The 12,998-nt window shown below is 44.0% G+C and overlaps 2 protein-coding genes across 3 annotated transcripts in view; one reads left to right on the forward strand and one right to left on the reverse strand.

Moving 5' to 3' along the window:
• The window catches only part of BTBD17 (BTB domain containing 17), a 530,053-nt gene that overhangs the window by 452,301 nt on the left and 64,754 nt on the right, over nucleotides 1-12,998 (forward strand). Inside the window, exon 1 of one of the 2 annotated variants that reach the window (XM_068263562.1) lies at nucleotides 5,914-6,066. The exons of the other annotated variant lie outside the window; for it this stretch is intronic. The gene's annotated coding sequence lies outside the window, so the exon portion shown is untranslated. Of the gene's footprint in view, nucleotides 1-5,913; nucleotides 6,067-12,998 lie in introns of those variants that run through there. 2 annotated transcript variants of the gene reach the window in all.
• GPR142 (G protein-coupled receptor 142) overlaps nucleotides 1-12,998 on the reverse strand; it is a 62,263-nt gene that overhangs the window by 44,721 nt on the left and 4,544 nt on the right. The window lies entirely within an intron of this gene.

Below are 12,998 nucleotides of genomic sequence, written 5' to 3' on the forward strand. Positions count from 1 at the left end.
GGTGCTCTGCAGAGAGTCGCTGAGATCTGGTGCTCTGCAGCGAGTCGCTGAGATCTAGTGCTCTGCAGAGAGTCGCTGAGATCTGGTGCTCTGCAGAGAGTCACTGAGATCTGGTGCTCTGCAGAGAGTCACTGAGATCTGGTGCTCTGCAGAGAGTCACTGAGATCTGGTGCTCTGCAGAGAGTCGCTGAGATCTGGTGCTCTGCAGAGAGTCGCTGAGATCTAGTGCTCTGCAGAGAGTCGCTGAGATCTGGTGCTCTGCAGAGAGTCACTGAGATCTGGTGCTCTGCAGAGAGTTGCTGAGATGTGGTGCTCTGCAGAGAGTCGCTGAGATTTGGTGCTCTGCAGAGAGTCGCTGAGATCTGGTGCTCTGCAGAGAGTCGCTGAGATCTGGTGCTCTGCAGAGAGTCACTGAGATCTGGTGCTCTGCAGAGAGTCACTCATTACAGGAGTTCCTAGAGATCCTGAAACTCCTTTATCCCCTATGCAATAATAATTGCATGTTGGGCAGAATATGCAGATCTCACGAATCTCACAATGATGACCAACCGAACACGACTAATTAACCATGTATAACCTTTAGGCCTGTGCACACTTTCAGGCGTTGTCCTGTGCAGTGTGGTGCGATATTTATTTCTTTTTTTCTTCTTGTGATCATTGCGGTTTAATTTCCGATTATCCTTGGAAGTCTCTGATGGGAATGCGATGGGATGCAGCACTCTTTTGTGATTTCTCTAGCGTTTGGGTAAAAATCAAATTGTCGAATCGCTGCAATTGAAATAGCGCAGGGTGATTGCATTGATCAAGGTGCCCGGATATTGGCAAAGTGCTTGCAGAATGCTTCTGATTTTAGGTCAGTGGAAAAGGGCTATAAGTCCCTTGCTAAACTTACATCATACACACACAAAGCTACCTTAGGCCCCATTCATACTTAGAAGCGCAAAACGGGAGTGATTTTTCTACAATTTAACGCGGAAAAATCACTGGACACTGCAGCAATTTTCCAGCGATCGCGTTTAGCGCTTCTATAGCACCGAAACGCGATCGCCGGGAAATCGCCTGAAAATGGTGCAGGCTACATGTTTGCGTTTGGTGATTAACGCAAATCGCTCAAGTAAGAATGGGCCCTAATACTGCTATCTGGGTGCCGGCAAAGGGCACGGAGCCTGACTGCCTGGTACTTATATCAAGGGGTGAGGGTATGGTACAAAGGTTGCCTAATACTGCTATCTGGGGACAGGAAATTGCATATACAATGTATTTGCCCCATTGAGGATCCTCTGCACAGCTCTGCACATGCTCAGAAAAAGATTAAGAAGAAATGGGGCTCTAGGCAAGATAGCAGTTTTTTGCCCACCTGTTTTTTTTTTTTTTTTTCTTGGTAAGATTTGGTGGTAGCATCCTCTAGACGTTCTCCAGGCCTTAGGCAACTGCCTAGGTTGCCCTCTGGATGATCTGGCTTTGCTTATGCTAGACTCTGGCAAGGAGGCCAATAATAACCATAACAGCTTCCCCAATCCTCTTCGGCGCGTCAGACCTGCGATCTACCCAACAGACGTGACCGTGCACTGGCTGAGGGCATTGATCTGTCCACTTAACCCACCCACTCTATGATGCTCCTCCTGTGCCACTCTGTCCGTCCTAATCCCGCCCCCTCCTCTGCATAGCCCCCAGGCTAGCGGCGTGTCTCTACATCTCTACAGCATGGGCCCCACACCCGCTCCCAGTCGATAGACCTTGTACAAGTGACTGATAGCTCTAAAAACATAGGGCCTGATGCTGTAAATGTGCTGCAGACAGCACACCGCAATATTACCGGTACAATCAGCAGAGTATTGAGCGTAGTTCAATTAGTGTGACCATACAAGGGTAACGTGGGAGTGGCTAAGGTTTTGCGCGTTACATTTTACAGACAAGAACGCTCACCGGACCAGTGCTTCGGAGCGCTTTTAAAAACGCTAACACTTTAAAAAGGGCTTGGCTAATGTATTAGAATGGGATGGATCACACCAGAGCGATGTGATTTTCTCCAAAACGCAAACGCGGGCCTGCAGCATTTCTGCTGATTTATGAGGCGATTTAGCCTCAATGTTAAAGAGGTTCTCTTGGGAGTTTTTAAAAATAAAACTCACTTGGGAGTTCTACCGGCCCCCTGAAGCTCTAGTGTACTGCGCTATCCTTCAACGATCTGCCGTTCTCCGCCGCTGGTCCCGGGCTGACCGGCATCTGAGACCCACTGCGACTGCACGCCTGCGTGTGTGCTTGCTCCCGCGTGCGTCATCGGAAGTTTACTGCGCAGGCGCAGTACAAGAAAACGTGCACAGTAAGCTCGCGATGACACGCGCGGGATCGAGCATTGTTCATCAGACCGGGATCGGCAGCGGGCAACCGAGGATCAGAGGAGGACGGTGCAGGACATTACAGCTTCACGGGGCTGGTAGAAGCCCCTGGTAAGTGTCCGTTTTTATTAAGGCCTCTTTCACAGTGCGACATTAAAGTCGGACGTTATAAAATGTTTTATCGTAGACAAATGCACAGCAATACTAAGTCTGTGCAACATTCACAGTGCACACGTTGCGTTTGTGTGTAACGTGTAGGGTTATTAGAAAGTGCTGCATGCTGTGCGTTATAGACATTAACTGCATTGGACTGTTTGCACATGCTCAGTAATGACCTGGAAGCATACTTTTCACTGCCTGTATGCCCTACTGTATGCGAGGATAGCAGGGCATAGAGTTGCGTTGTGACATTTTTGGGACGTTGCGTCGCATCAAAACGCAACGTCCCAGTGTGAAAGTAGCCTGAACTCCCCCCCCCCCCCAAAACAGAACCCCTTTTAGTATAGGAAAGTGGAAAATCGCTCTGAAAAGCACTGGAACAGAGCGATTTTCCAAGCGTTTTTGTGTCAAACCAGTACACTGGCAGCTGTACTGAAAGAAGAAGAAAAAAAAAAGCTACTCAAAAACGTTCCAAAAATCACTAGATATAGATAAAAACATCGCTAGGCACATGCCTAGAATCACCTTGAAAAACAGCTTCAAAAAGCGCTGAGCGTTTGTGATAACGCTAGTGCTTTTTGGTGCGCCCTGGCTCTGAGAAAGCCTTTATTTGCGTATCGCTAAGAAATAATGGCAATTTACACAGCAATAAGCAGAAAACTACAATGCGGTAGAGAAGCACAACAGCAAATAAACACTGAATATGTTTCCTTAATTACGGACGGGAATGGCCGCTACAACACGAAATTCACAATTTTGTAATTGCCATACAAACCTGTAATTTCGGAATTCTGTAACCAAAATTTTGGTTTCGGAAGTTTGCGTTTCGTCTCAAATTCGTGTTTAAATTTCGTAATTTCATGTTTTCTATAGAAACAGTTATTTTAACTACGAAAATGGACACAATTTTGTTTCTAATAGTAATTATGCACATTTAGGTAATGACTTAACTTAGGAAAGTCACTCATTGATTGCAATTACTGATAATGCAAAGCCCACTGCACATGTTTGTCGCTTTAACTGTATCAGTAAGCTTTATCTGCAGCCACTTCTAAGACAGGTGCTCTTTGCCATGGTGCACTAAGGCTGCTTTCACAGTGAGACGTTCCAGGCGCACATTAGAGCAGCCTGTAACGCTCCCCAACGCACAGCAATGTAACTGCAATGGGCTGTTCACAGTGCCCACGTTGCGTTACATTGTGACGCTGCACGTCAATCTAAAGTGCAGCATGCTACGGCGTTAGAGCGGCTTTGCCGGGTCAGCCTGCTTGCACAGGCGCAGTGATTAGCCACATGGCTAATTAATATTCACTGCACTGTGCTGACGTCACTGGCGGGACCACGTGATGCGGAGTGTTCCGCTCACGTGGTCTCCACCAGCGCATGCGTACTATAGTACGCATCACAGACGCATCAAAGAGCCGCTTAACGCGGCTCTTTGCTAACGTCCTCTGCCACCACCACCATACGTTGCGTTAGGTGCACGTTATGCAACCTTAACGTAGCACCTAACGCAACGTCTTAGTGTGTAAGAAGCCTTAGCGGCATGTTGAGACACTTGGTTTTGGGCCTTGCAATATCTGATAATGCAAAGGTACCTTCAAGTGCTGTTGCTTTAAATGTATCAGGACGCTCTGGACTGGAACACAATTTCGAGAACGGACGTGTTTCCGAAATTCTGATTTGTTTTTGTTAAGTAAACGATCGTAATTACGAAATTCCCCATAAACACGAAATTTTGCATACTTTCATAAAATATGTAAAATTTCGATTACAGCCATAATCGGAATTTCACTTATTACACGACATATCACGTAATTGTAATTATGTCGTTACGCTCATTACGGCATAAGCTTTTGGGAACAAACCAAACCTCCTGGCCAGGAAGCTGACACTCTACCGCATCAATTATCCCGGATTCCTGGCCTGTCATTGCCAACTTGAATGAAGTGACCGGTAAAGTTTAGGGCATGGATAAACCAGTCATCGTAGACTTTTTATTTTGTTTTTGAAATTAGAAATATTCTTTTTTTTTTTTTCAATTTCAAGGTTTAGATTTGTCTATCAAGAGGCTAATCCCTCCCTCTCTAAGCCCCTCCCCGACACCCATATAACGGAAAATGATGTACTAGAAGATCGGCTATAACTATACCCTAAATAGTAGCCGATCAGCTGCTACTGTTTCTGATGCACTAGCTCACATGTGTGGAACTCCAGGCCTGTTTCTGATGGACTAGCTCACAGGTGTGGAACTCCAGGCCTGGAGGGCCAGATCCATGCCAGTGTTTAGGATGGGCTGAGAAAGAGAGGAATGTGTTCTACCTGATGGACCGCACCTATCCTGATTCAGATCCATCAATTCATTTGAGCTGTGTGAGGAAAAATGTGTGAGGACCTCGGCTCTTGCAGGACCGGTTTGACATGCCTGGACTAGCTAGTATAGAGCAAATTGCAGGCCCATCCCCCCACCTCTGCGTCAGAGTACCGATACTTTGCCATTAACGGTACAACTCCGCGGCCACGCGATCAGTTCCATTAATATGATCGAGCTGGCTGTTAATGGGCACGTCTGATTGTTACCTCAGCGTTCGGAAATGATTGATTGGCCATGAAATTGTATTCGTAATGGGCATCTTTAGGCCAATTTTACACTGCAAGGCGGCACCACCAAAGGCAGGCATTAGGGGAATACCCCGTTACTACGCGGTATTCCCCATCTGGCATCTAACCCAGCAGGAAGTGATGCGTGCTTCCGGTCACTTCCTGCTTCAGTGTATGCGGAAATGCACGGAACCATATTGTAAAGATACGCTTCCGCGCATGCGTGCCACAACGTCAACCTTTTAGAAAACCTTGCTTTGCCATAGGCTAACATGACTTCCGGCTCGACGCAGAGTAATGCAAGTACGCGCGCTAACGTAGTTTTGTCCTACCGCCAGGGATGCAGCGAATGATTCGCTTACGTTGTGCAGTATCATGGCAGTATGAAAGTCTGCATAGACGTTCATTGCCCGGCGGTAGGGTTTGGTAAAAAATACCGCACCACCCCGGTGTGAAAGGGCCCTCTTCTGCTAACCAGTGCGCTCTAGCTCTGGAGAACATTTTGTCAATCGTCCTCTGTGCGTCCAAATCCAATCCACAACAGACAGTCCACAATCCACACAGTCAATCGTTTCCTTGCAAGTCCCTTTAGACAAAGGCAGCCGCAGCGGACCCCAGCAGGAGCCATCCAGCCCATCGCAGCTGAAACCCTCCCGGCCAGGAAGGGGTTACCCCTCCTCCTCGCGGGGAGATGCACATGGCTGATTTCATTAAAGCCAAAACGCAAATTATTATCGATCTCTTGAAGTAAATAAAGACATTAGCTGTAATTGACGTCGTTAATATGTGTATTCTCTCTCTCCGCTTCCAAAAGCAGCCCACAGGGAGGAATAAATTAAATATATTTCATGTTTCGCATGTGCGATCAGCACTCAGGGGAAGCGTTAACTCCTTCGCAGCCGGGATAGACGGAGAACACAGCGGCTGAAAACATGTAAAACGCTTTTACACCATGGCAAATTTTTAGGTGAGCAGCTTTTAGAGTTTCTGTTATTTTCATGCATCTATCCTCCACCTCTTAAAAATGACTTTTGACTACTACTTTTTTTCATTTTTTACTGATTCATTGTCGCTGCTCAATGACACAAGCATTGAAGTATTCCAGAGCTAAAAGCCGTGAACTATTGATCGTTTTTAATCTCTTTCCTGCTTTCAGTCATTATCTGCCAGGAAAGTGTTAAATGGCTGTAATTCCTAATCAGTGAGGGCTACTGTAATCCGACTCAGAAAGAAACTGTCACTTGCATTCCTGATGTTTAACTCTTTCAGGCAGAGAAAGAAAAAAAGGAACACAGTCTAGTTATTTCTATGATTGGCACTGTTCATACAAATCATGTCAGCAAGTGGCCACCACAGTATTTTCTTGTATGATCGATCATTCGATTTGATCATCTTACCAGATCGAGGAAGAATCTTTTATGATCCATTTTTCTTGCTATCGGGCATGATGGAAAATATCGGTCGATCGTAAGGCAACTGTTCACATTATTTTAAATTGACCCAGAATTGATTTTGGTGTCAGAGCATGGAAGCACAACATCGTTCAGCTAGACAAGTTGAGGATTTCACTTGTAGTGTGTGGGCCACTAGATCGACTTTCAATGCACCACACTGTAGCTGAGCCCCCAATAAAGTCGAATTGTTAATCACTGGATGGAAAATCAAGAAATGCATGGCTACCTTTACAGATTCTCCCTCTCTGATTGGATAACACACCATACCCATATTATTTGTGCATTCATGCCCCCCCCACCCCACCCATATAGCCACACACATTGCATGTGGGCCCAGCTGGCACGTTACCCGCAGTAAGTAGGCTATCAGCTGCTTCACTGAGCTTGCTTTCCGGGGCATGAAGAGATGATTTGCATATTTGGGCGTGATGCATCATGAGATACCACTGCTGCTCACTTAAAGTGCACCTGAATTTAAATACTGACAGCATCCAATCAGTGGCCTGCCACTCACACTCTGCACCAATCACAGCAGCCCTGCCTGAGTGTCAGCTGAATAACAGATCAGCTGACACCACATACAACCTACCTACAGTATGTGTCAGCTGACTAAACTGTCAGCTGACACTAAGTCTTCCGTATTCTAAGTGAGTAGGTCCGACATCTAATCCAGAACGTCCGTCCTCTTGCAGTGCTCGAACGCAGGGAACCGGAAGTGGTGCGCGCAGCCCCGTCGGGAAGGACGCCTGCATTGCTAGGAACTGCGTGGGCAGAGGAGGAAGAGACCGGAGCGGCTCGTCTCTCGCCATAGGAACCCACATCGTGGGCTCGTACAGATAAGTCCTTTACAAAAGTGAACTTTTCGATTCGGAAATGAATAAATACAATGTATTTATTCATAAAAGCACTCAGGAAATCGCAATACAAAGTGCTTTTTCAAGAGCATTGCGATTTCCCTATACCTCCCATTGAGCCAAAACGCTCATGAAATGAAACAGCGCGTTTGCGATTTAAAAAACAAAATAGAAACGCTCAAATGTGAACAGTCTCATAGGAAATCATTGCACGAGCGCTTTTAGAGTGATTTCTAAAATCACCAGCGCTTATAAAAAAAATCAAAAGCGCTCATAGTGTGAATAAGCCCTAAGAGTTAAAAGTTTTGATAACAAAAGGGAACTGCAAATGTAAGCAGTGATTCAGTGCTGTCCACATTCACATCTATTCGCTGTCCACAAAAAGCCATTAACGATCAAACAAAATCTGTGTGGAATTGTCTTTGTTGACCAATTCTTGGCATTTGTTTGCAATCGTGTGCCTGAATTCACCATTGAAAAACATATAGACACAAACTATGTCCAAACTTGGGCTTGAAAGGACCACTATAGCTAAAAACTATAAAATTGAAAATACATATAAACACATACAAATAAGAAGTATGTTTCATCCAGAGTAAAATAAGCTATAAATAAACTGTTCTCCTATGTTGCTGTTACTGACAGGGATTAGTAAAAATCTGACAGAACTGACAGGCTTTTGACTAGACCATCTCTTTGCTGGGGATTCTCGGTATTTCATTTAATTATTACAAAAGCACTTCCTGGAAATGATCTATACAAAGATACAGTCCACCCTCCTACCTGTTTGCAAACTATTCTGGCAGTTGGACTAAACAATAGAGATGTGGCGAACGGTTCCCGAACTGTTCGCCGGTGAACATCTCTGAATGCATGGGGGTTTTACTACTTCCAGGTCGCTCTGACCCGTAGTAGTACGCCTGCGCTGCCCAGCGGAGCGCGTCCTAGATCGCGCTCCTGTTGCTGGGCACTCTCTGCGCATGTGCGTGACGTCATGAGGGAAGTAGTAGTAAGTAGTAAGAGGCCCAGAGATGTTCGCCGGGCAGGAGAAAAGTAATTTATAGCACAATTTACTCTGGAAGGAATGTAATTTTTATGTATGGGTTTTCATGTATTTAAAATTTTTACGATTTTTAGTGGTCCATGGTAAGATACTTTTACGTTTCACGCTTTTAAAGGACACCTGAGGTGACATGTGATATGATGAAATAGACATGGGTATGTACAGTGCCTAGTACACAAATAACTATGCTGTGTTCCTTTTTTTCCTTTCTCTGCCTGAAAGCGTTAAAGAGGACCCAAATTAAAAATACAAGATTTCAGAAATAAAATCTATTTTCTAAGTTATAATAATAAATAGCAGCCTTTTTTCAGCTGCATGATGATAAATATAAAATATTTTACATTTATTGGAGGAACCCCTCCCTTCCTTTCAAATTGCCGGGACAGGAGCCGGCAAACTGGTGGAGTAGACGGTGTCCAGCAAAGGAGGAATTGCTAATGGCTGCCACCTGTATAACCCTAGTTATGAAAAGAGAAGGGTGAAAAGCATGCACTGAAATGCTCATAGGCTTGAAGGAGTGTTTATTTATCTTTGTATGTGTCAGAGTGGTGCAACTAAATATTTTGAATTAAAAAATATGTTTGGTTTGGGTCCGCTTTAAACATCAGGTATGCAAGTGGCAGTTTCTGTCTGAATCAGGACTGGGTCAGACTACAGTGTGACCCTCAGTAATAAGAAATTACAACTATAAAACACTTTCCTGGCAGAAAAATGGCTTCTGAGAGCAGGAAAGATAGAAAGGGTCAATAGTTCATAGATTTTAGGTCTGGTATACTTCAATAAATGTGTCATTGAGCAAAAACAATAAAACAGTAAAAACTTAAAAAGAAAAGTAGATTTAACCATTTTAGCTGTTTGGATGTGACTGTCGCGTCCAAACGGCTGCTGTTGCGCTGCTGCGCGTTCCCGTGTTGCCCCCATTACATAGTTCCCATTCATTGATCTAAGTCCCCCGTAGAAAGACCGACAGCTTGTTATCAGAAGCCGCGGTCTTTCTGAGCAAAAAAAAGAAAAAATCATGTCCTCCTTGTACTTCCTGTAAGCGAGAGTGCTCGCTTACAGGATGGAGTTAAAACAAAATGACTGTGGCCATCTTGTGGCCAAATAGTAAAACTACATGTACATCATTTTTTTTTTCACATAAAACACAATAAATTATATTTAAAGTTGACTGTTTACCCCCCACAACCAAAAAATACCCAAATAATTTTTTTAACAAAATTTAACAAAACTACAATTTGGAAAAAAAAAAAAATATAAATAGTTACCCAAGGGTCTAAACTTTTTTTATTATGCATGTCAAGAGATTATATTGCTAATATTTTTAAAATTATAAGCTTGCAAAGAGTGATGGACGCAAAATTGAAAAATGCACCATTATTTCCAAATAAAATATTGGCGCTATACATTGTGATAGGGACATACTGTAAATGGTGTAATAACCGGGACAAATGGGCAAATAAAATGTGTGGGTTTTAATTATGGTAGCAGGTATTATTTTAAAGCTATAATGGCCGAAATTTTTTTTCGTAATTTTCCTGTTAAAATGCATTTAGAAAAAATAATTCTTAGCAAAATGCACCACCCAAAGAATGCCTAAATGGTGTCGGAAAATATAAGATATAGATCAATTCATTGTGATAATTAGTGATAAAGTTATTGTTGAAAGAATGGGAGGTGAAAATTGCTTGGATGCATATAGTGAAAAACGACTGAAGGCTGAAATGGTTAAATATAACATAAAACTGTGGAATATCTTAAAAAGTCATTTTTAGGAGGAGGATAGATACAATTGTTTATTTCAATAGTTTAATTTCTCCTTGGGTGTCCTTTAAGCTATTGATGTAGCAGCATTTATTTGTGTGTGGTCGGGTGGCTGCCTGGAGGCCCCCTTTAAGACTTTGCCATGACACCATCTTCCAGGGAAGATCACAATGAAATATGGTATCCCTCAGCTTCTAGAAGCTTCTTTTAGCCTTATTGGACAGAAATGGCCATATCTTGTTTCTGAGGCCATCTTATGTTGTATTCCCAGACGTTGCAGAGAACAAGGAGGGGAATCTAATAGTCCTCTGGTGATGCCGCCTGTTATATATGGCCTCATTAGATGCTGAGTGTGCAGGAACATGGACAGCTCTCGTATCTCAGAGAACCAGCGTTCTGTGAAATTTTATATACACATATGACAGAGCTGACACTGAGAACTCAACCACAAACGGCCCTGCAAAATATATGACTGCGGCAAAACAAACCACGTATCGACAGTCCACAACCTTATATCTGCATAGACCCCAACTATGTAAACTATATATATCAGGGTGTGTACGCTCCTTTCATTTTAATTGACCAATGATTGGTTAGTTTTACCACTTGAGGGCTAACAGATTGTAAACACTATGAACAGATTTCTTAGCTATGTAAGTAGTAGAATTGGCCAATTATAACTTGATGTCTGTATGCTCCTTTATTTGCCTCACACAAGTGGACTGGCAGCCTTTTCTGGACCGTGATAGATCTCCAGCTGTGGCTGGACATTGTACTGGTTGAAGGCTCTGCCTCTGACACAGGAGAGACCTGGGTTCGAATCTCGGCTCTGCCTGTTCAGTAAGCCAGCACCTATTCAGTAGAGAGACCTTGTGCAAGACTCCCTAACACTGCTACTGCCTATAGAGCGCCTCCTAGTGGCTGCAGCTCTGGTGCTTTTAGTCCGCGAGGAGAAAAGCACAATATAAATGTTCTGTGAATCTGTGTCTTGTCTTGTCCAGATAATGAAAAGACAAGATTCCCAGAGGGCAGGGCATAGGTAGGTTAAAGAGAATCTGTATTGTTAAAATCGCACAAAAGTAAACATACCAGTGCGTTAGGGGACATCTCCTATTACCCTCTGTCACAATTTCGCCACTCCTCGCCGCATTAAAAGTGGTTAAAAACAGTTTTTAAAAGTTTGTTTATAAACAAACAAAATGGCCACCAAAACAGGAAGTAGGTTGATGTACAGTATGTCCACACATAGAAAATACATCCATACACAAGCAGGCTGTATACAGCCTTCCTTTTGAATCTCAAGAGGTCATTTGTGTGTTTCTTTCCCCCTGCATCTCTCATGCACTGAAGTTTCAGGCTGCTCTTTTCTTCCTGCAAACAGCTTTGCCCTTGTCTGAATTTCCTCAGTATGTGAAAGCCCAGCCAGCTCAGAGGATGATTTATTCAGCTTGTAAAAGATAAGAGAGAAGAGAGAAGCTGCCCTAATCTAAATAATACACAGGCAGTGTGCACAGAGGGGCCTGGAAGGGGGAGTTCATAGCAGAACCACAACACTGAAGAACTTGGCAGCCTTCCAGACACAGGCCGACAAGTCTGACAGGAGAAAGATACATTGATTTATTACAGAGACTGTGATAGCAGAAAGTGCTGCAGTAAGCCAGAACACATTAGAATAGCTTTTGGAACTTGTAGGATGATAAAAAACAGGATGCAATTTTTGTTACGGGGTCTCTTTAAGGCTAACAAGAATGTTTTTTTGGAGTCCATATTATCCATACTTTTATTACTGGTCTATCTTTGATAGGTTGAGAGAGAAACATTTGAGGTGGATGCAGAAGTAGACATGTGGAGGTACAATGGGATTCAATGGAGGTTTATGGAGAGAGAGCTTGTCAAGGTCAGAAATATAGAGAAGGTGGATAGAGGCAGAGTTAGAAAAGGGAGTATGGGATAGGGATGGAGGTTTGTGGGGAGCTATGCAGAAATGGGGAAAGCCTCAGGTGTTAATATTGAGGAGCGGGAATACAGAAGTAGATAGTGGATGGATACAGAAACAGTGAGAGGAATATGAAGAAGTAGATGTAGAGCAGAGCACAGGTGTCGAACTCCAGGCCTGGAGGGCCAGATCCATGCCAGTGTTTAGGATGGACTGAGAAAGAGAGGAATGTGTTCTACCTGATGGACCAACCCTTTCCTGATTCATACCAATCAATTCATTTGAGCTGTGTCAAAAATGTGTGAGGACCTCAGCCCTTGTAGGAGGGCTAGTTTGACATCCCTGATGTAGAGTAATGGGGGGGGGGGGGGGGGGGGAGGTTTGGTGGCTGTAGATGGAAAGGAAAATTACAGTAGTTGAAGAGTTAGGTGGGGATGTGGAGAGATCAGGTATAGATGGAGGAGTAGAGTAGGAAAGGTGGAGGTATCGAGTTGGAAATGTAGAAGTGAGGGGACAGTGGTGAGGTAGAGAAGAGGAGATGAAGATGGGGAGGTAGAGACGGGTGGATGATGAGACCTACATGGGTTGACAATAGTGAGGTAGAGAAGAGGAGATGCAGATTAGATGTGAAGGTGGAGCACGGTGAGGGAGAATGAAGGGGAGAAGAGGTTATTCAGGTGTGGAGGTGCAAGAGGGTGGATGACGAGATTGCGTTAATGGACAATGGAGAGGCAGAGAGGGGGAGCTACAGATGTGGAAGGAGAGAAGAGTGGATGACGAGATGAAGGTGGAGAACATTAGTAAGATAAAGAAGGGGAGCTGCTTGTG

Source organism: Hyperolius riggenbachi, chromosome 12 (genome assembly GCF_040937935.1).
Source record: "Hyperolius riggenbachi isolate aHypRig1 chromosome 12, aHypRig1.pri, whole genome shotgun sequence".
NCBI classification, from domain to species: domain Eukaryota; kingdom Metazoa; phylum Chordata; class Amphibia; order Anura; family Hyperoliidae; genus Hyperolius; species Hyperolius riggenbachi.